General features: G+C 40.0%; 1 long non-coding RNA gene across 6 annotated transcripts in view; it reads right to left on the bottom strand.

Annotated features, from left to right (window-relative positions):
- LOC102075754 (uncharacterized) overlaps positions 1-23,104 on the bottom strand; it is a 103,715-nt gene that overhangs the window by 39,330 nt on the left and 41,281 nt on the right. Inside the window, exon 3 of one of the 6 annotated variants that reach the window (XR_003216064.1) lies at positions 14,427-14,593. The exons of the other annotated variants lie outside the window; for them this stretch is intronic. This is a non-coding gene — a long non-coding RNA (uncharacterized LOC102075754). The remainder of the gene's footprint in view (positions 1-14,426; positions 14,594-23,104) is intronic. 6 annotated transcript variants of the gene reach the window in all.

Below are 23,104 nucleotides of genomic sequence, written 5' to 3'. Positions count from 1 at the left end.
CACTACATTCCAGACATATTTTCTCTAAGACTTTGTCCCATTTCCCAAACGGCCGTCAGTCTGCAGCGAGGCCCCGCATGTCCCCACTCAACGCTGAATACCACAATCACAGCGCTGCAGCTGCATTAGAGTCTGAAGTCTGAGGATCCAGAAGTCCTGTGACGTGAAAAGGTGCGAGATGAAGTGAGGCCAAAGTAGATAGTCGAGCAAATACAGGAAAGCAAAGTGTATAAAAACCAATTTCAAGCTGCAAACACTTTGGTGATGTGAAATAAGAGTATTGCTGCAGACCGTGTGTAATTCAAAGCTTACCGAAAGCTGACAGAGTTCTTTAAAGGGCATGTTTTAGATTTGCAGAGGTAGATTTTAATAGGTGAAAACCCCTGGACAAACAAAGGGCTCATTTTGTGCTATAGTGCAAAAGCCTGCACCTTTTACAGCTTCAGGTCTGAAGTGCTGAGCTGGTTTTCTGTTACTCAACTATGAATAGGCTAAATTTCTATAAACATCCATTACAGTCAGATAATTTGACAATGTGACTATCTGTCTGCAGTGGTCCATGTTTCCAAAGTGTTGCCATAATCCAGCAGATTGCCTAGAAAAACCCTGCTTTTTAGGGCATTTACTCGTTTCTATGTCTGAGCATGTGCCTCTTAGGGTGAAAACTGCCCAATAAAGAAGACTCAGAGCTACTGACTTACAGACACACTCACAGCTGAAAGTGAACAACACAAAAACTGAAAGTGTTTTCGCACTCTGCTATCACTCCATCACCCCGGCTCTCAGTTAAAGTCAAGCCGTCTTATGTGGAGCTCTGATAATGTCGCTTTGCCCCGTAGCTGAATAATACATCCTCTCCCTCTCTGCTGTTGGTGTTATCTTTCTGAAACTAAACACGATTGTGTGCACCTGCAGCACTTTGAGAGAGCCGTTCCCAAACAAAACGAAACCTCTGTCAACAACCTCAGATGGCATCTTCAGAAACCTCTAACCCAAACATGGAAGATTACAGCCGTTCAAAGAAATGCTGCCTGCATCCTTAGAAAAAGGTGTCATTTAGATTGACAGTAGAAAGGATTATTGATTAACATGCTTACAATGAAAAGCGGATGTGCTAAGCGGCTCCATTCTGAGGCTGGACGATTAACTACATATTCATTTCTATAACAAATTTATAAAATCAAGCTAAACGGGACAAAACAGAAGCTCTCGTTTTGCATTATAAATGATGCCCAAAAATCCCAAATTTACTCATAATTTAGTTAATTTACTCAAAATGGCAACAATGATCAGTATGTACAAGTAAGATGCAAGATTTCTGTAGATGAACCTCTAGAATGGCCAAGATGGTAGCTTTGCACCATTGGCTCCTCAGCCAAGCATGTACACCAAATGTCTGAACCTCCTCTCGTACTGAGCAGGATTACCATTGCAACAATACATCATCAGTAGGGTAAAACTAACCTGTCTCACGACGGTCTAAACCCAGCTCACGTTCCCTTAGTGGGTGAACAATCCAACGCTGGGTGAATTCTGCTTCACAATGACAGGAAGAGCCGACATCGAAGGATCAAAAAGCCACGTCGCTATGAACGCTTGGCTGCCACAAGCCAGTTAATCCCTGTGGTAACTTTTCTGACACCTCCTGCTTAAAACCCAAAAAGTATGAGGATCGTGAGGCCCCGCTTTCACGGTCTGTATTCATACTGAAAATCAAGATAAAGCGAGCTTTTGCCCTTCTGCTCCAAGTGAAGTTTCTGTCCTCCCTGAGCTCGCCTTAGGACATCTGTGTTACAGTTTGACAGGTGTAACGCCCAAGTCAACTCCCCACCTGATGCTCTCCCTGGAGCGCTGGGTGCCGGGCGCTTGACACCAGAGGCGAGAGCCCGCTCAGGGGTAAGTGAAAAAACGCTAAGAGTAGAGTTTGGGTTAGGGATGTAGTATTTGAAAAGTGGCACTGCAAAAGAGCTAGAACATTATTTAGTTGTGATTAAAAACAAATATTTAAACCCTTTATTTATGTAAAAGTCATGATCCTATGTAGGTTTAGGTTTTAACATGATTTACGCAGCTAAAGTCATGATTGGATCCTATGATTGAAGAAGTAAGATGTTTATATGACTTTAATGTTGCACCTGGAGATAATTTTAATTGCTTATTGCTGGGTCATTTTTATCTAGAACAACAGATAACAAAAGCTTTAAAACAACTAATTATTGGAGCACAAAGTACAATGTTTGCATCCAAGATGCAGCGGAGCAGAAGCAGGCAGCATAAAAGAAATACTTAAAGTAAAAAAAAAAAAAAGTAAAAGACCTTTAGACTTGTAATGAAACACTAAGTACTGGAGTACAAATACTAGATTCTGGACAAACCCCTGCCTGTGTCCTTGATCACAGAGGGTCTCTCCCCTGTTCGGTTTTCTGAGAAGTGAAGGTGTTGGTTGTTCTTGGAGCTGTGTCTTCTATCTACATATTTCACATGCAAGGACCAGAACTACCGGCAGATTCATGGGTTCCAAGTTTCATCTATTGTGGCTTATTTGTATATGGAGGAAGTGGAAAAGAGGGCTATGATATCCTATCCTGGAACAACACCGATCCATTGGCATGTGAATGACAGAAGGAAGTGAAAGCCAAATCTCAGGCTGTACCACAATTCACTGATCTCATTAACTCGATGGGCAAACAGATCAGATTCACCAGGGAGGATATGAAAAATTACAGGCTAGTGTTCTTCGACTGTGAGATTTCCATTTGAAAGCTTATGTGCACCGCACACCAATCCATACAGATCAGTATTCATGGTTTAACTCTCATCATCCACTGCAGCACAAACTGGGGGGGGGGTATACATATACACATATACATATATATACAAAAAACTTGAATTTTACAAAGTTTATTGTCTGGCCAGAAACAGGCCGGGGGTGTCCAAATTAAGAGGCTGCATCCACCTGAGGACCCGGCCTTCGCGTCTAAGTGGGCCGGGTCCTCTGAAAGCCGGGTAGGCCGGAAGTGAGCGACTGTGAAAGTGGACGGTCAGAATTACGTCACAAGCTCTCTCGGTGGAGTGAAACTCTGCCGTCTGCTCCTTGCTATCTAAACTATAACCGGACACTGGCGTGAATTCTTGACCATCTCACACTTCTGTTTAATCAGTTCTCTGTTTGACGTTTATTCAGTTGTGTGACAACCCCGGAGGAACCCTCCCAAGAGATTAATAAAGTTTTAATTAATCTAATCTAATAACTTTAATCTCAGCCAAACCGATTTACTCACGAACAAATAAAACATTGAAAAAAGCCAAACAATAACATTTTTAAGTTATCTAAGTGACTTATCATGTTTAACCTGAATAGCGAAAGACCGCGGGGGTTTGAAAACAATGTGCCGGGAGTTTGCTGTTCTCGCCGACTCAGATATTTGAAGTTTACACACCTAAATTCTCGTCTGAAAATATGTTAAAAGTTTATTTTGCGACCCAGAAAGAGTAATAAGAGTAATATTCAAACTAACTAGAAATGGGAACGATCATCATTGGCCAACTCTCTGTGAACGGTACTCATCACGACTGTACCACAGTCACCAAAATTTGCATATTAAAAATCATAAAACTGAGCTTATGGTTCATTGATACAAACTGGGTTCAGTCATTATGCAAAATAAGGTTTATGAGGCTGGGGAAACCCGAGACAGATGAGACTAAAGAAGGTACCTGGATGAGTTCTGAAACGTTTCTCCCACTGAATCCATATGAATAGAATTAATATTGGTTGACTGTTATTTTCAGCTCTTAGTCTTTCTCTTGAATCTTAGGGAAGGAATCTTTTCAATTCAACATTTGTCTTAAAAAATAATCATGTTCAATCCTTGATTACATTTATAAACTAGTCCTATTCTCCAGACTCTTCAGCTTTTTAATATCATAGTCTGATAAAGCTATTCGGAGCCACAGGATATCTGATTATAATTATTTTTTTGTTTTACACAATCATGAAAATTTGTTAATTAAAAACAAATTAGTTACATACAGATGAAACAGTGGTCTTAGGCTGATTTTCAATCCTTTAATCATTTCTTTTTGGCTTGACCTCATGTTTCCTAATTAGTGTGACTGCTGGAGGGTCAGGTCTCTCAAATCTCACCCTCTTAAAGCACCAGGCTTTGATATGCTAAGCCCGGCTTCATCTCTGGGACCCCTGTGCCCTACCTGATCCCCACAGGGGTCCTGGATGGACTGCCTCCTTTATGATGGCTGTCTGGCTCGCCATTCAGGCCCTGATGACCTTTCCTGCATTGACACTGCCTCAGGACAGAGAGGGAGGTTCAGGGAAACAACAGGGTGAATAGCTTCCACTAGAATAATCTTCACACGTTGAGGAGAAAGCGAGTTTGAAGGGAAATCAGAAGGCAACTGTGCTGGTGTAATAATTAGACAGCGTTAGATACGATATTTTGTAAAAGCTTCAGGCACTAAAACTAACACATTACATAAAAATGCTTTTGTTGTAACCATCTTTAAAATAGAAACACTTCACCTTGGTACGCTTGTACACAGATAAGTCAGAATCAGTATAATAATGAAGATTGATATTTCCACCTTAGATAATTAATACTGGTTGATATGACTTTTATGGGAGATTTATGGGAGTGCCACGTTGATACAAGGGAAGGAAAAGGCAGCAGAGCCCAGAACAGAGCAGAGTTACGACACTCAATAAGTCACAGCATGGCAGGAGGAGGGTTACAAAGTAGCTTGCAGATGCACAGCAACTCTGGGTAGGCTAAAGATGAAAAAATAAAAATATCTAGGCTTTTTTTTTTCCAGTCACTCCAAGCAGCTTGTTAGTGGCTCCATAGGGTAGTGATATATACATATATATCTGCCTAACAAACAAAAGATCTGCATTTCAATCCCATCAGCCTAGCTCCTTGGAAGATTTTTCATCTGTGGATTTAGGCTGAAGATAAAGTGTTGTATCAATCCATCCCTCATTCTTTATGAGTTTGTGATGATTTTTTTTTCTTCCAAGGTTTTCGTTGGGTATTGGCCGGTATAGGTAGTACGTCCTCTCACAAGACTCTGCACGTTCACAAAAGTTTGGCAGATATTTATATGACCCTTCACGCTCACTATCCGACGATGGGATTTATGTCACTCGGTGGGTTACAGTTTCTTGCTGATGCAGAAACTGAAAGTCACCTTTTAGAATTTAATTGCCTAAAGCATTTAAAAAACTAGAAATTATGTGATAACTGCAGATAACATCTGATGGTCTGTTAGAGACCATCAGATGTTAACAGCTGAAATAACAGTTTCATAGTATATATCCTCTCAACACTCCGCATACACGGCTTTATAGTTTTACAATCCATCGGTACCATATTTCTGTTTACATCTTTATTAGGGCCACTAAAGTCACACAGTTCACATTTAGTTTGTTTGGTTATGTTCAGTTTTTTATGGCACTACTTTGTAACTGACTTACACAAGTCACGCTAAATACTTTGTTTCTGTGCTTGAGTTCAGTCTTTAGTGGCCAAAGTCAGTAAGTCAAAGAAGGAGGCTGAGGGTGGAGCTAGTTGATATACAGGTGTGTATCAAAGTGGATCAAACTATGTGACTGAAAGCATGCGGGGGGGGGGGGGATTGGATTTTTCTCCACTGAGTTTAGTTTTTGTTCCTTTTCTTTCTCTCTTATTTGGTCACTTTTTGTATTACAGCTCAATTTGACCCTTCTGTACTTTTTAAATCTAATTTTTGATATTTTAACATAAAATACAAAAAAGTTTCCTGAACCAGAAACATGTCCCTGTGTGTTGTTTCACTTCTTGCAGATGAAATAGTATCAAATCAAAGTAACTGCTGATCCTGTAACCTTCAAATGTAATATTATCTGTGACTTTGACATTTGATTAGTGCCAGTTATCAAATCATTTTGTTTAAAAAACCAAAAAACACAATGGGCAGAATACATTATATGAAACCCAATATCAGGAATATATGCAAAATAATCAAAAATATATTGAGACCTCCGACTTAACTTCTACTTCACTGAGCTAATAGGGCATAGCTCCAATATTATTTGCAAAGGAAATGAGCTGATGACATTTTAACCTTTATTTCTATACTAAACGTCAACTTTTTGAACTGGGGCATGGCAGAAAAAAAGAACTACTGGTCTGAACTTAAAGCAGTTGTTCTAAACATTTCAGAGGCACTTGTGGCTGAGCTGGAGCAGAAAAGTTATAAATCTAACTTTAAAATCAATTATAAATTTGACAGAGCCAGTGAAGAGAAGTTAGTGCTGTTTCAGTCATTGGTGGTTGGAACGGAGACCAGACTGATGGACATCCAGCTACAGTGAGTCGCTGAGAGCGAGAGTGTGGAGTTAAAGTTCACTGCTCATGTTTAAGCTTTGGTCTGGTGTAAAGTGAAGATGTACACAGCTCTTGTTTGGGTGCTGCACTAAAAGTAAAATATTTAAAATGCGCACTGTCTTGTCGTGATTGTCTGACATTGCACACTGTACCATAATAAGCCTCCTTTTGATTCAACCGAAACACAAATCACTCTGCGAACAATGAGCAGCATGTTCCAAAATATTTGTTTCTACAAGTGCATGTAGTACATGCAGTACGTAGAGACCGTCTACATCAAGTGAGCTCTGAAAGAAAAACTGCAAAACAATTACAGTATTTTAAAAAAAAAAAAAAAAACCAGTCTCTGCTTAGCATCTGACAGCTAAAATATTCAAAAAAACTAACTCTGCAAACTACCAGCTGGTCCAGTAATACTCAGCACGTGCAACAGCATTTTATCTGTGACTCTTGACATGAAACTGACTATAGATTAGGACATTGGAGCTACTTATCTCTGTTCGAGGTTAATGTTTTGGTGTGGAATAAAGTAAAGATGCACACGGCTCTTGTTTGGGTGCTGTACTAAAGTTAAATATTGACAAAAAAAGAAAAGAAACAATGCTTTGCTTAAAAAGTCTGACATCACACACTGTACCAAAATACATTTCTCTTTGACCTACTAACTCACTGCTTCTCTGCCTGTAACACAGGGCAGCATGTTCCATAATATTTGAGTTGTTTTGTTTCTGTGAATACAGTACGCACAGTACTACACGGACTGTCTGCATCATGAGAGCCATGATGTGCACAGCAAGTACAGTATGCAGCTATGAAAGAGCCCAGTCTAAATAAGAAATGGGAATTCTTAGAGATCTGACAGCAGCCCCGTGAGGCTGAGGTTCATTTTAATCCATACCACAAAGACAGGTTGAGTAAATTATCAATGGTGCTTTCAGCAGGATTTGAGGTTTTCCATTTTCCCCCAACAAAACATGCAGCGACAGAAGCCAACACACATTAGGAATGGCGGTTTATTCCCACAAAGAGAAAGACTCTTTTATTTTTAAATGATTAAATGCTTTTGTTTACCTTTTTTAACCTTTTGGTTGCCTTTAAAATTCTAGCTTTGGATGCTTACCAGTAGCTTTTTAAAGCACTTTGTGGCTCTTCTGTGATAATCAAAATAAATATTTTTGTTGGGTTTTCTCTTGTTTGTTTGCTCTGCTGTTGTTTTATTTGAAGAAAGAAAAAAAAATCAATATCAAGGTGCTCTACCAGTTAAATACAGACGCATCATTTAAAGAGTTTATCCAAAAATGAATCCTTCCTCAGTATCTGTCTTAGCACCAAAAAACGACACGGTCATCAAATTCATTATGAACTGCCCTCTGTGGACCGTGATCCACTGTATCAGTTTATGAGGCCATCTAATCTCTGTGAAAGTATTTCATTGAGCACAATAACTAAGCGCTGATGCGTTTTCTGTGGCCAAACAGACACTGAGCTGATTGTTTGGCTGTGTCGGACAGTTTATTTAGCGATAACAGCAAAGACAGCTGGCTCTGCTCTTTGTCTCCCTTTCAGTCGCTGTACTTTGGTGTCCCAGCAAACTGCAGCTGTGACAGAGATCAACAGCATTTACCTTTCAATATGACCCACCATGAAACTGATACCAAAAACAAAAAGGCCAAAACAGAATAACCTGCTATTTTAGGCATATAAGTCCTAATTGTGTGCACAACTATTCCACTCAAAGTTTAAACAATGCTTCATTTACTAATCGATGCCTTAAATAGTAGTCGGTAAACATTTTATTATCTTAGAATGGTAGATAATGCTTGAAAGATCTTAAGAGGCTACTGCCTGCTACGATTGGGGCTGCAGCACTGACGTGATGATGCTTAAAATGCAAAACTTACTGCCAAGTGGGGTTTACATTGCTGTAGATTCAGAAAATCAAACACAAGTATCAAAATAATTGAGGCATTTATCACAGTGAATACTCATTCAATAGAATAATTCACTTTATTTGGCTAAAACCAGATTTGCAACATCTTCAGTTTGATACACTGCCAGGCTAAAGATCCATCGTAAGGAGCATGTGCAGCTGTGACATAAGCACCGCCTCTCTCCTGTTATTAGCACACGATTTGGGTTTTGTTGTAAAAGTTTATTTTTAAAAATTATCCATCAATCCGCTCCTACTGATTGAAATACGCAGAGGAAGTGTCAAAGCATGCACACTCAGTCAGAGAGCGGATAACCACCATCACTAAGCCAGCTAACAAAAAATTAAGCCTGGATATGTTGAGCTTGCTCTGTAGTACAATCGTCTTGCCAGGTTTATCCTGAAAGAAGACAGTGATAAGTAATCTCAGTAGGACTTTTCTGGTTAAATAAAGTTTAAATAATTGGTCTAGACAGAAGATCCATGTGCCTTACCCTCCATCGAGGCGATTAAAGCACAATGCTCGCTCACTTCCAATAAAAAATAAATTACCAAGCCGGTTTAACTGGTTATAAATTACACCTCGACTGACGTGCATCGTATCACCTACTCCTTTTAGCTGACGTAGGATCACCACCACTGTCTTTAGTTTTGTTGTACTCTGCTTTCAGGCTTCACTCTCCTAGCCTTAGTTTCTCTCCTGAGCACTTAGCTGGGTTAGCTCATAGCTGGGTTGTGTAAATCCTCAGGACTTTATGGTGTCCCCTAAACCCTGCCATCCACTTTCAGACCACACAGACTGCATCCAGCAGCAGGAACATAATGAGTAGAAGCCGCACAATCTCACGGCGGGTCAAGCAGCTCCTCGGTAGTTTCATAAATACAGGTGCGACCTTAGTGAGACGCTTTCTCATAGTTTTCCTTTACAACCACTGCCACTACTGTAATGGAAGCAGTTAATATACCAAAGACTTTACTCAAATTTAAGGATGAAAACCGGCAGGAACAAGAACATGTCATCCTGCACTCGTTCAGATAATACAGAAACCCTCATAATTATTATTCTGATGAAAAGAAAACAGAGTAACTGCACATTAACTCCACCCAGTTTATTGTCTAAGCTTTCTAACACAAGCCTTTGTACACATTACATGAGTTACATTACGCAAAAAGTTCCAAAAATAATTCAACAAACGCATTTAAAATTGGCTCCATTGTGGCTGCTGGCAGAAACTAGATTCTTAGAGTTGTTTCATGGCACGGCTGCAGCTTTCCCCCCTTGGCTCACCAGTTCTTTTATATAACACGTTATAGCCCAAAGGTGTGTTCAGCGTGAATGTGAAAGCACATTTCTGATCAAACGTGACCGCTTACAAGCAGGAAAACATACTTTGGTTCTGGATTCCAGCTGGCATCAGCTTTTATTTTAAGAAATAAAGAAATAAAGCCAAAATGCAAGATGAATTTCTACGACTCCAACAAATCTTTGTTGGAAAAAGGTTTTTGGATTATGGCGAATATGAAGACACCACAAAATACATTTGACGTTTAGTGTCAAAGCCTAAAGTACAGCAGCATTCCCATCTGACATGTGACAAGTGATTTATGTGTTGTGTTCACAATCACTGCTGCCAGGTTGAAACTGAAAGCATTTGCACAGAGGGTGAAACACAGATATTTGAGTTCATGGTGGTCAGCTGTGCCTCATCTGATAGATGAAGAGCATCTGTGTGAACGTGTGAGTAAACCCAGTTTGTCATTTAAATAATCAAACTCCACAATGTCTTGCACTGTAATCCTTTCATGTGTTGAATTTAGGTCAGTAAACGTGGTGGCTCGTGCCATCGAGGGAAGAAAATTTACTAAAGTCAAACAAACTTTGACTGAATGGGGGTTTGGACTTTTAGCAGCAGCACTTGTTTAAAGTGGGCTATAAAGCCTATTTTCAGCTCTGGGTTTTTAATTTTTGGACTCTAATAGAGTTTATCTTACACTAGGCTTTTAGTTAATCCTCTATCCGAATCAAGCCCCTTAAGCCCGTTTCCCTTTAATAAGCAAAGTTTTCCTGATTGTGAATCTCTCACAAATAGTCAGTTGAACAGTATGGTTAGAGTTTATGTGCTCACAGTCTGAGCTGTGTGTCTGATATGACCATATTAAGGATTATGACATACAGAGCCAAGAGTAAGCAAATCAAAAGTCTACCCCACTATTTATGGTGGCGCTCCCAATTCAGGACACTTGACTGGCACTGTGAGCAAGTTGAGGTTAAACATCTTTAATCGAGTATATTTTGGGAAGTTAATGAACCAATCATCACCTGCCTACAGTTTCTAATCACATCACAAACAGATGCTTCCAACAAAGATTTGCATGTAGCTTCTCGGCTCAGAGCAATGGTGATGGGGTTTTTCCTCCATCTCAAAATAGGCCTTTGTGGGGGCACACCAAGGTTTTCCCATGCCAGCCAAGAGATGTAATCTCTCCAGGGTCTCCCTCCTGTAGGACGTGGCTAAAGTTGGGGTGGCGAGAGGTTCTTATATACAGGAAAAACCCTGACATCTATTCTGTTATTAAACCTGCTGACTAATTCGGCAGTCTGCATCCATCCATCCCTCCTTTTAGCCCCTTTTCCAACTGGAATTTTGCAGACAATATCCTTCTTACTGTCTGGATACTGAATATCTCTGGGCCCAACGCCACCAATAAAACTCATAACAATGATCTTTTTAAAGGTGGAATGTGTATTATTAGAAAACAGCGTGTAAAAACATGCGCTCGGTCCTTTAAGACGGAAAAAAACATTCAGGTTTGGCATTCCAAGATTAGAAAAGGGGAAAGCACTGTGCTGTCTGTCAGAGTGATAATGGCACCGTTGCATGTTTATCAATGCACCGGTCATATCTGTTTAGCCGAGCGCGTCCTGTTCATTCAGTGTTCCTATCCTCTTCAGACTGGTCCGGATCTTTTATCTACTTAGTAAAACACCTCATATCAATGTTCCTGCTGCTGTAATGCAGACATCCGCACAAGTCAGTGTAAATTTCCCCATCACGCTCACTGCACTGCGAACTGGCTGTGTTTTTGCAAATGCGGCGGCAGGACAGATCGCTTTCTACACTCTCTCAGTCTGTTGACTTGTTATCTGCCTCAGGAAGTACAATGTGAGGACGGCAGCAGCATGATGAAACGGCAGCCTTTATAAGTGGAAGTGAAAAACATGAGATGATTTATCTTGGCAGCTTGTTTGTTTTTCTTAATAAGGCATTTAAGGGACACAGAGGAGGAAAAAAATTGAATGCCCCTTTTGTAGATTGAAGCATTTTTAACAACAGAATCAAAAGCGACTGCTGGGAGGAATGTGCAGCACACCCGCGTCTCGTCTCACCTGAGTGACTCGTGTTGTTTTTAGAGTGGTTGGAGAGGAAAGGTGGCTGATGGTGCGACAGTTTGGGATGCAGAAGCAGACTGGTGCTTAAGTGGAGGAGATAATCCCTCGGTGTCACCGTAACTCTATGTATCTGTCAGTGTTTTGGCTGTTTGCCAAACAGACAGTTTAAAATCAGTCTATATCAGCCCGATAACCAAATTCCTTTTCGTTTATGCAAGTTCATTTAGCTTCTGATCTTTCTTCGTGCTATCCAGCCTCTTTTGTTGTGCTTTCTCCTAACCAAGTGGCTATGAGTGATGTAGCTAGTCTACTGCCATCAGCTTCAGCTGCAGGTTTTACTCTGTGCAGTCCTGTGAAAAACCAAGTACACCCTTATTTCTTTCATAAGAAATGAGAGGGTTGGAAGCAGCCAATCAAATACATCCGATTAACAGATAATCAGCAAGTGGGACCACCTCGGAAGAAAAAAAAAAAAAAGTTTGGCGCAAAAAGCTAGATTTATCTTGGCGTCTTGTCTGGTGCAACATTCTTTCCAAGTATGAACATTCCAGCATTTTACCAAAAGATCAGATCGTGCAAAGCTCAGAGAAACTGGAAAACAAAGAACAAAGGCTACATCTCAGACCTCAGTTAACATGTTGAAGTGAATGACAATACCAAGTATGGCAAACTGAACGATAAACAAAACATGGCAGTGCAGCTTAGATTTGCAAAGTTGCATTTGAACAAACCACAAGACGGCGGTGGAGGAGTCAAGATTTGGGCTCCACGGGACCTGGAAATCGTGCAATTCACTGAGTTGACCATGAATTCTTCTCTTATACCAAAGTCTTACAGAGTCAAATTTGAGGCCATCTGTGTGATAGATGAAGCTTGGCTAAAACTGGGTCATGCAACAGGACAATAATCTCAAGCACATCAGCAAATTTACAGCAGAATGGCATAAAAAGAAATAAATGAAGGCGTTGCAATGGCCCAGTCAAAGTCCAGACCTCAACCCGATTGATATGCTGCCGTGGGACCTTAACAGAGTTGTGCATAAACTTCAATGAACTGGAGCAACGTTGTAAAGAAGAGTGGGCCAAAATTCTTCCGCTGTGACGTAAGAGACTGATAAAGTCATCCAGAAAATGATTACTTAAAGTTATTGCTGCTAAAGGTGGTGCTACAAGCTGCTGTATCACGGGATGTACTTAGCTTTTATAAGACTGCTGAGAGCTGTGTGAAATGTTTCACTTTCACCTAGTACTTAGAAGTGGATATTATGTGATTCTGTAGTGCTGAAATAACAGAATTATCACCGCCACCAACTCTCTGACTTAATGGAGGTCTCCTGTTAAGCTGTCAGCTTTACTTTTGCTTTGGTTTATTCTCATCTTGCAGCATTGCTCTGCAGCACAAAGCCACTTGGAGAAGTAAACAGTAAACTGCTCAGTACCAAACAGGAGACAGCACAGTTTTAAATGACCTGGTGTACAAATGTTGGCGTTTAGGCTGTAACAGGAAACCAGAGTGCCTGGCAAAGGGAGGCACATTTAAAAATAAAGCAACATAAATACACTTTGGGTATATTTAATTGTAATATTTACTCTTCTTTTAGCTCTGAGAAGTAGCCAGCCCTTTAGCTCAACATGCTCCATTGTGATCGTCAATCAGTCTCCAGCTTTGTCCCTTTGCCATTTGTGCAGGTAGCTTAATGAGCAGCTGTCTGCCACTGGAAGTAAAAGCAGTAAAATTCCTGGGCCATAAAACAAAAACAAAGAGATGTCAGGAGTTAAACGCTCTGCAGAACCAAGAGGACCTAAAGAGTCAAAAAAGCTAATTACGTCAAGGTTGATTTCACATTATGCATAGTAAATGATTTATCATTTACATAAAAAATACTGGTTTGAGTTGCCTTACCAGGATGTACTATTTATGGATTTATTATGTACAAAGTGCAGAGAACCAGAGTAGTAATATGAGTAGAAATTCACATGAATCCTTTCCTATGTCATTTTTTATTTTACACATTTTTTACACATTAACCCGTGTCATGTTTCCAACATGTGTGCCCCGCTGATGTGTTCTTATAGTGGCAGGCACCGCAATTAAGTAACTGTATCAGGCTTTACTTTGCATAGACCATACCCATGAGTGGGATACATTTTTTACTTATGACATCTATGCTGTTCCCTGAATAAGAAGAGGATACTAAAGTCAGATTAGAAAACCTTGTTGGGAAAACAATTCCTCTCATTTCTGTTATTTACAAGCTGGAAAGAGTTGGATTTCCTACACACAGGAAGCAAGCTGAGCCCATTTCTCAGACTCAAACCATTGTGCTGGATGATTGTTGGTCACTGAACCTGAAATGAGTAAGCTGTCCTGAAAAGCCAGAGGAAGACAAGAGTCAGGGACAAAAGGCTGAAAGAAACAGAGGAATGAGGAGAAGATGACAAAAAAAAAAAAAAACGTGCAGAAAGGTTAAAGTGCAAAGCCCCAGCATGGGGTAAAGCAGAGCTGCAGGAGGCTGTTACATTACCAAACGTTTCCTCTTAACATCACACAACATCTGCATGTTCCTAACAGTGATCGAACTTACACCGAGTGCGCTGTTGCTGTGTGGCGTCACACTCTCTAATTTGCTGGATTACTTTCTACCCGGATGTGGAAGATCATGGACTCGAATCCAATTATCATTTCAACACATTTTGCTCTGTTGATGTTATCACCTTCTTACCGTAAACCAGGATGAGGGACCGCCTCTTCTGATGAATGCCAAAAATACCTGGAAACCACCAGTCATTGTCGCTGTCTGCCTCTCGGATGGTGGGAAGATAGCGACAATGAATACCGTCAGTATCAGATGAAGCTGTTACTCCGAATTATGCCTCAATCCAAACATGTCTGCAGAAAGCAAAACTTAATAAACAGAAGCAACAAACTGTCATTTCTATGACACACTCATCACAGCAAACTGCACCTCCTATCATGTGACTAGAGTTATTACAGTATTATATTTTCTAATAATTTTTTTATTTTTCTTTGCTATGATTTTTTTTTTTGCTTTTTAAATTAGTTTCGTTTCAAGTTTGCTAGATTCAGTTTAGTTTTTATTGCTTGAAGATATTTTTAGCTTTAGTTATTATTAGTTTCAGCATTTTGTTCTGCAAAGGATGCACGTTAAGAGTCAACATTGGGGAAAATCACAGTAGATATCTTTTGAAAGCTGTTGACTCACATAAACACGCCCATGAACACCTCATCAGCTATATCTCGATACCAGATTGACACATTTTTAACCTATTAAAATTTCCCTCTATATAAGTTTTATTTTAGTTAAATAATTAACTTTTCTTAAAACTCTAGTTTGTATTTTTATTTTAATTAATTAAAATGTTTTTTCCTCCACATGTACTTTTTATTTTGTAGTTTAGACCCAGACTCAGATCCAGCTTTGTCATTCAACCATTGACATATGAAAGGCCTCAGTATTGCAGCGTGCTACCAAACAACAGGTAAAACAGCAGAAATAACTGTAATCAATACAAAAATAAATACAAAAACTAAGTACTAAAATATAAATAACAGACCCTAATAAATGTATATATGTATATGTATGTATATATATATATGTATATGTATGTATATGTATATATATATATATATATATACATATATATGAAATTTGGAAGTAATCCAGTCATTGCACATATCAGTATTCACCGAGCGTCATCTCTTCCAGCTCATTTAATTCGGTGAATAGAAGCTGATGCATCCCTCTATTCAAAGTAGTTCACCTGTAGATAGTGAAAAGATCTCTGTTGGCACAGTTCACGTGTTTATTAGTTACCAGAATCCTGTATGGAAGTTCTACAGAAGTCCTGATTGAATTCGTCCTTTTCATGTGGGAAAACTGTGATGAAACATCATATTCCTTTTGCACATAAGTCTCTTTTGTTAAAGAGATTGCAATTCCCAAGGGACTCTCTGGTAAAATAAAGGTAATAAATACATCTTTATGCTTACTGATGGGATTATTGATGGTCACCGAGTAAAACAGAGGGGTTTGTGTATGCTGTGTGAGTTGTGGTTGCAGGGAGTTTAGGCTTTGCATGTACGTGAGATTATATTACTCTACATATTCCTTGTACTACTAATGCTGCCTGCATCTTTCCAGAGTTTACAGATGTAGATTGTCTACCAGCTAAATCTCATTAAACACTTTCTTTTTCTCTTTGAGTTCAATGTTTTTGTGCACTGAAAATAATCATAAGAAATTGAGCAATCTCTAGTAACCAGATGAATAAGTGCAAAGACAATGTGTGGTAGTGTCATCACCTCCTGGAGCCAAAACCTCACCACACAGTGAGTTAAAGTATGAAAACAGCCACTCAAAACTAAACTTATTAAAGATCACAAACATGACTCGAACTAGAAAGAGGACCTCAGTGATAAGATGATTGTCTATGAGCACTTGGAGACAGTGGGGAGGAAGAACTCCCTCTTAACAGATGGAGACTTGGTTAATTGGACTCTATGTTAATTCAGTCCTAACTCAAATAAGCTAAACTGACTCTGAGTGATAACAGACAGATCCGTTAAACTGAACGTCGCCACCTGCAGCAGCGGTGCACCTGTTGCTAGCCAGAGAGCTTTGCTTTATTCTGAAAAGTTTTCTGGCACAAGAGAAGCGGTCTGAAAAGCTCGGCCAGCTTTGATGATGTTTTCCCTGACAGCTTCTCTCATTTACGCTCACTCTAGCCATGTAACACCCTCATGTTCAAATATGTTGTGAAGCCTTTATTGGACGTAACCGCAACAAAATGCGTTGATGTCAGCGTGATGAATGTGAGAAGGTGAGCTCACTTTGAGAGCACGAAAAGGAGAAACAAGTATGAGCATAAATGACGAAACTCACATATAAATTAAGTTTAGTTTTATACTGAAAACAGTACTGAAGCCAAAGCTCTGTATCATCTCAGAACTGGGGGAAATTGAATCAGTGCATGCCGAGGAGGGAGGTCGGGCTGAACCAGGATCAGGAAGGGGCTGGTATGACTGGTTAGTGGGCAAAGTTAAAGAAAAGGCATGAAAGAGGAGTGTAGAGAGATCATAGACAACATACAAGAAAGATATGATTGTTTGGAGTTGGATAAAAACCTGCATTTTAAAAAAGCAGATCCTTGTCTGATTCTTCATGGGTTCATGTTATAATAATAAATACAAACAGGAAGACATGCAGGCTTAAAAGATATTTTCGCCCAGCCAGCGTCATTAAGTCTGTGTGGTGTTATTGTTGGATGACAGAAAACATCAGCAGGTCCCTGTTCACACCTGCTAACAGAGTTTCTAGCACAAAATGACTCAATTTTTTAATTTCTATGCAGGCAGATCCACAAAAACAGCGTTATCCACATTCTTCATCTGATGCTGGTGTCAGCGGCAGCTCCCCCTCCTCCGCCTTCCTCATTGCTCTCACTTGGGTAACACGTTTTGAGAAAGCCTGGTTAAGCATGAAATATTTTGGCAAAGCGCTGGTGGCACCACCTGTTTGTAACTCTCTTCTAATTCCTGACCCGTCCCTCTGTGGTCCCCGGCAACAACAGCCCGGTCCCCCCCGAGGTCACAGAGTTCAGGTCCCTGGTGGGCTGATTAAAGGCCTCAAAGATGCAACGGAAACAACAGCTACACAAACACATGCTATAAACTTTATAGTTTCTCCCTCCTTGGCTACACTATGAAATATTTTCTCGTGTTGCTATGGCTAAACAGAAAAGCTGATGGCATGCAGCGTCTGAGGTCACCCAGTCAGCTCAAATAAGAGGAAACAGCCCTCTCCTGTCACGCTAATCCCAAAGCCATGAGCCTGCAGCACCCCACGCTGCCTGACAGTTACACACCTCAAAACAGTCCTTACTGCTCCATTACCTCGCTGCCACGGGTGTCGATAGACAGCTTCTTACCGGTTAATCCTGAGGCTGTGAGTGGGTTTGGCGTGATGAGGGAGAAAAAGAGTGGAGGACAGAGTGGGGGAGGTTCAGGGTGAAAGACGTTTGAGGCACCAGTGATGCCCACGGGGAGAAAGGCTGACTGACGCCTCTAATCTCGTAACATGTTTTACCCGTGTACATGACTCCTATAATAATAATTGCGCAATAATCTCCTTAATTTGTTAATCACATTGAAGAACAGATGCACAATCTGTGATCCAGGAAGGACTTTTGTGACATCTTATCACTATCCTGCAGCACCAAATGTACATTAATCCACAGCTGAAAATAGTCCTGCTTAAGTAACAGTGTCCAGCTGTTTCAAGAGAATCGCGAACTGATTATAATTCTATGTTTATGATTAAATAATAATAAAAATTACAAACTTTTATTGGTGAGCATGTGGACACATTTTAGTCATAGCTGAAAAGCATTATGGATAATATCTAATCAGACTGATAAGAAGAGCTGCTAATGTCTGCGACCCTTTGTTTAAGTCTTCAGAAGGAACCAGTGAGCTTTAGGCTGAGTGAGACTAATTTGAAGTGTTTTCGTGAGATTTGCTGAGAAAACAAAACAAAAAAATATAAGTAACCTGGGTGCTGGTATAGTTCACCAGGATAAGCAAGCAGCACATTTTGTGTAAAGGTAATGCTTCACTACCTGTCATGCCCCCACACTCTTCCTGTCTTCTCTCGTCCACACTGAGACGGCGTTTTTGGTCAAGGTAAACAGAGCTTTTTGAAAACGCTCTCCAAATTGGATAAATTTGAAAATGCTGTTTTCGTGTCGCAGTGTGGACTGCGAAAACGATGACGCATTTTAGTCATATGATGCAGTCATGTGACCAATTCAACTAAGACGGCGGACGGCATTGTACAGCAGTCGTTTTGTTTGCTCTCAATTTTGACAGCTGATATTAAAGATTAATATCAGTTTGTACATGCTCCAGATAAAACTCGGTGCTTTTCCTCGACATTTTGTTTCAAAGAGCTGGAAAGTAAATTAACGGCAATGACGCAGGTCGAATCGTCTTACGTTTAAGGTGTTTACAGGAACATAAGCGCTTTCAGTGAGGATGAAAACGATTGAAAACGTGTTTGGACGCGGAGCATTTTTAGACAAAAACGCCATTTTCAAATTTATCCGGATCAGTGTAGATGTAGCCAAAGACATTTTCGGGGTGAACATGGGTAATTACATTGATTTTATTTCAAGATTACACAGTTTTGTTTCTTATGGTAACAGTTGATTACTGAAAGTTTTAAGAATAAGATATTCCTGAACGTGAGAAACGCTTTGTTATCAGATGATCAAAATTATGATTAAGCTCTCTCGCATAAAAAGCCACCTATTCATTTGATACCCAGTCTGGGTGACAGGAAATCCCCAAACAAGTCCAAGCCAAACACAGACTTTTGATCAGAGCAGAAATAAAGAACTAAAGTCAACCTTAGCAAAGTCTACCTCCCATTTCTCAGCCGGGAAATGTTGACAGAACAAGAGGAAGAGAAAAGGGAGGAGGAGAGAGATGGCATTGAACTACAGGAACTTTGACTGAAATGCCCGACAATGCCTGGCCTACTGACTGGAACTTAAGCAGTCGCACAAACAGACCGGCTGTGAGGACGGAAAGGTCGATAAACAACTGATAACTCGACTTCATGCAGCTTGTGCGGTCTGTCCACTGCAGGTGGCACCTGGTGTCATTCATTCACCACCAAACTGTGTACAGCACCCCTTTCCACAGCCTGCCACCTCTCTTAGCATCATCCTGACGCACCCAGAGTTTGTTTGTTCACTGGTGTGTTGCAGACCTTCCCACAGGTCTGGAAAATCTCCACGAACTGCAGAGTTCAGGTCGAGTGAAATCAGCTTAAAAACTTGAATGGAGTTGCTTGATGACTCTCGTACGCTTCAGGAAGATTTTCCACATAGCGGCACGACATAATGAGCAATCTGTTTTCCATATTTTAAAGAATCCACTTCATTTCAAATGGCATCTGGGACTGCTGAACATAACACAGTGCTGAACAAGTCAGCCTGATTACAACTGTGCTTTTTCAGACATGCTAGGAGAGCACAGGTACGGCAGATGAGGAATGAAATTACCAAGAAGTCGAGACTTGCATGATATCAGGGCTCCATAGTCTCCTTAGGGAAGCTTACACGTACAGTTAGCATGTTTGAAGGCACCTGCTAAAGATTTTAGCAAACAAAATTCCTCACATTCATGTCCTGTGTGCTCAGCAGTGACCCCTCAGTTCAGACACCAGCATTCCCAAGGTGCTGGGAGAAGGAATGATCATTTCTTTCCAGCTTCACTAATGCAACAAGCCACAGCTTTCGTCCTGCACACATTCCTCTCACACATGGAGCAGATTAACGAAAGCATGACAGCTGATCTGAGCGTTGTGAACATCTCCGGCTGCAAGCGGCAGAGTCTGTGATGGAAAGACATTCAATCAACCAAATAATTGCGCACAACTGACTTTGATCAGCACCACGGAGAGACAAATGATCTCGTAGACGGTACAGTTACTTCAGAACAGACAGAGCGTGAGTCTGAACACGACACAGCTGGCTGCAACTTTGTTGTGTGGAGTTTGTTCTCGCTGTGACCACAAGTTTTCCCTCAAAAAGAACAAAGAATGGAAAGTGAAAATGTCAGATTTCTTTTAGGTTCAGCTGATGACAAAAACTAGGATTGTTTCTGGGGAGCAATTTACTAAAAAAAACTACTAAAAGAAAAGATAAATCACACAAGTCAACAATTCTAAAAGTCACTAAAGTCACTAAGTCACTCTGAAAGTTTAGTCTATTCAGTGCCTACATATTACAGTACATAAAATCCAGAGTTTATATAAAATGATTGGCTCAGACAGAAGCAATGCTTACATCTGATTTACATTCTTCTCATTGAAGCTACCCCCCCCCAATTAAAATGACATCTCCCAAACCATACTTGCTCTCCTTTATCTTTGAAGTGTTTTTACACATGATTTTGAAACAAAACATAAGATAAAGAGTCTTTAGATAAAGCAGATCATTGTCACCAGCATGCTAAAAATCTGTTTTACCGTTTGTTTGTTGTTACGTAATCTGGACAGGGATACACACTCGCCATAATAAGGACATTTATCATATCTTTATATCTCAGTTTAACTGCTTCTGTCCACTAAAGAGAACATAATGAATAGGCTGGGTCTCAGGAGGATAATACAATTAATTAATTAATTAATTAATTAAAATTTCAATTATTTTTTAATGTCAAAACATACAGCACTTGTATCCTTGTGCCTTTTACACCTTGCACACACACACAAAGTCAGATTAGTTTGCAGACTGTGGCTAGCATTAGCAGCTACGGTGTACTTGCAGGTTAACGTCCACACAAATGTGCAAATGTGGCTTTACACTGCTGAAACCCAGGTTATTCATGTATGGTGCACTTTTAGCAACCTTTTAAGTTCAACAGTTACCTGCTGTTGCGCATTATTATATAACTACTGACTAGTGTTTCAGATGCTAACTAGCAAGAGCGGCATTTAAACACATGGCTAGTATTCCTGTACTTCTTTGTTGAGAGCAGGCAGCAAATGTTAGCAGAGATAGAGGCAACATGTCAAACAAAACAAAACTGGCCTGTTGCATTAATTAAACTTAGATAACATTGCTTTTTAAGAGACTTGTTATGCTGTGACATTGCTATTATGAAAAAGTGGCATTACAGCATTGCTGGCTGAGAAAGTTGCATAGTGATGTAGGTTGCAGAAATGCTCATTCCTTATATTAAACCTCGATCGGTTTGAGAAAACAAAAACAACAACAACAACAACAACATTGCGTGTGAACACAGGCCCTAATGCACAGGCTTAGGACAGAACTAACATCACCTAAAGTTGTTATCATACATCACTTCACAACCCACTCCTTGCACTGATTTCAACAAGATATTTTCAAGCACGAACATTTTACATAAGAAGAAGACGATAGCTTCAAACAGAGACAACACGAGGAAAAAGGCAAACTGAAATTAGTTCAATGCTTATTTTTAGAATTTCTTTTACCAATAAGGGACCTGTCACAAGGTCAGAGCATTTTAACGTAGCGCCTGTAGGTATCAGAATCTAGAGCTGGTCATAAATAATAGTCAGAACTACGAGAAATAAATTCATATCAGTTAGTTTTATCAGTGGTGAAATGTTCTTCTGAAACAGTGACGTCTGTGTAGACTATTTTCTGTAAAGACTTTTTTTCCTTCCTACAGAGAAAGATTGCATGAATTAACCTGATCTATAAACAGACACAATAATTCCACTGATATCACTGAGATTACATTAATATTAAATCATGCATTTAAACAATCTCACTGAGATCAGGTGACAGCTGTATATAGAAACATATGGAAGATATACTCTATCCTACCAAAGACATGCCACCAAACATCAGGTTCATTATTTTTACCATAATGATAAGTCCATGTATTTTCTACCACTATGGAGAGAAAACAATACTGTACTGGCCTGAATCTAAATCATGGGACACGATTTTTCCTGCTTAAAGGAACTTCATGAGGCTTTAGCCACATGCAGTGGAAAGTTCCCCGTTGCAATGCCATAAAAAAAATTGTTATTTTTGAAAGTACTGTCAATTTAGGCTGCAGTAACCAAATAATAAAGCTCTATTGCTTTACAAATTCACAGAACTAACCAGAAGATGCATCCATTTCTTTTAAATAACCTAAAAGTCCCATTGTCTTTAGTGTATGCATGAACCAGTCATTCTTGCATCAGTGGCTAGTCATCCCCCAAAGGGTGATTCTTAGCCAAAAACCCCCCACTGTCATACATTTTGTGACTATACAGATTCGCCTTCAGGAGAGAGCATAATTATGGTGTTCAGCAGAGTATCATTAGGGAGTGCTTACGAGGTGTTTGTAGCCTTGATGTTGCTAGGCTAGCAGGTGTGTTTATAGTAGTAATAAGCACTAAAAGTGTTTGGCTTGCTCCGGTTAATTTGCAGGAGTAACACGTTGTGCTTCCACAAAGGAAATAAATTCATGACAAGTGAAAACAAGTTTTGAGCTTCTCACAACATCTTTGCAGCAGAAATGAACCGGGGAGAAAATCCAAATTAATCAAATCAAACAGCCGCGAACTGCAGCTGTCACAGATGATGAGCTCAAAGTCGGTTTAAGTCAGAGGAATGAGAGGAGCTCCTGCAGATGGCTGGTGGCTAAAAAACACTGAGAAAGTGACCTGCAGGTGTTCATTAAGCAGTCATTTCAGTAAGTAGTTAAATGCTGATTAACCGTCAAAGAGAACAACATCAAATTTACACCCAAGTGTCACCACGGCACCCGAGACTTTGCGAAATCCCAGATTCATATCTATCACAGTTTAATAACTCTGTGGTTTAGCAG

The sequence above is a fragment of the Oreochromis niloticus genome, linkage group LG22, assembly GCF_001858045.2.
Source record: "Oreochromis niloticus isolate F11D_XX linkage group LG22, O_niloticus_UMD_NMBU, whole genome shotgun sequence".
Taxonomy (NCBI): Eukaryota; Metazoa; Chordata; class Actinopteri; order Cichliformes; family Cichlidae; genus Oreochromis; species Oreochromis niloticus.
The sequence above is the reverse complement of the archived record's forward strand: the minus strand, read 5'-3'. Positions and strand labels throughout refer to the sequence as shown.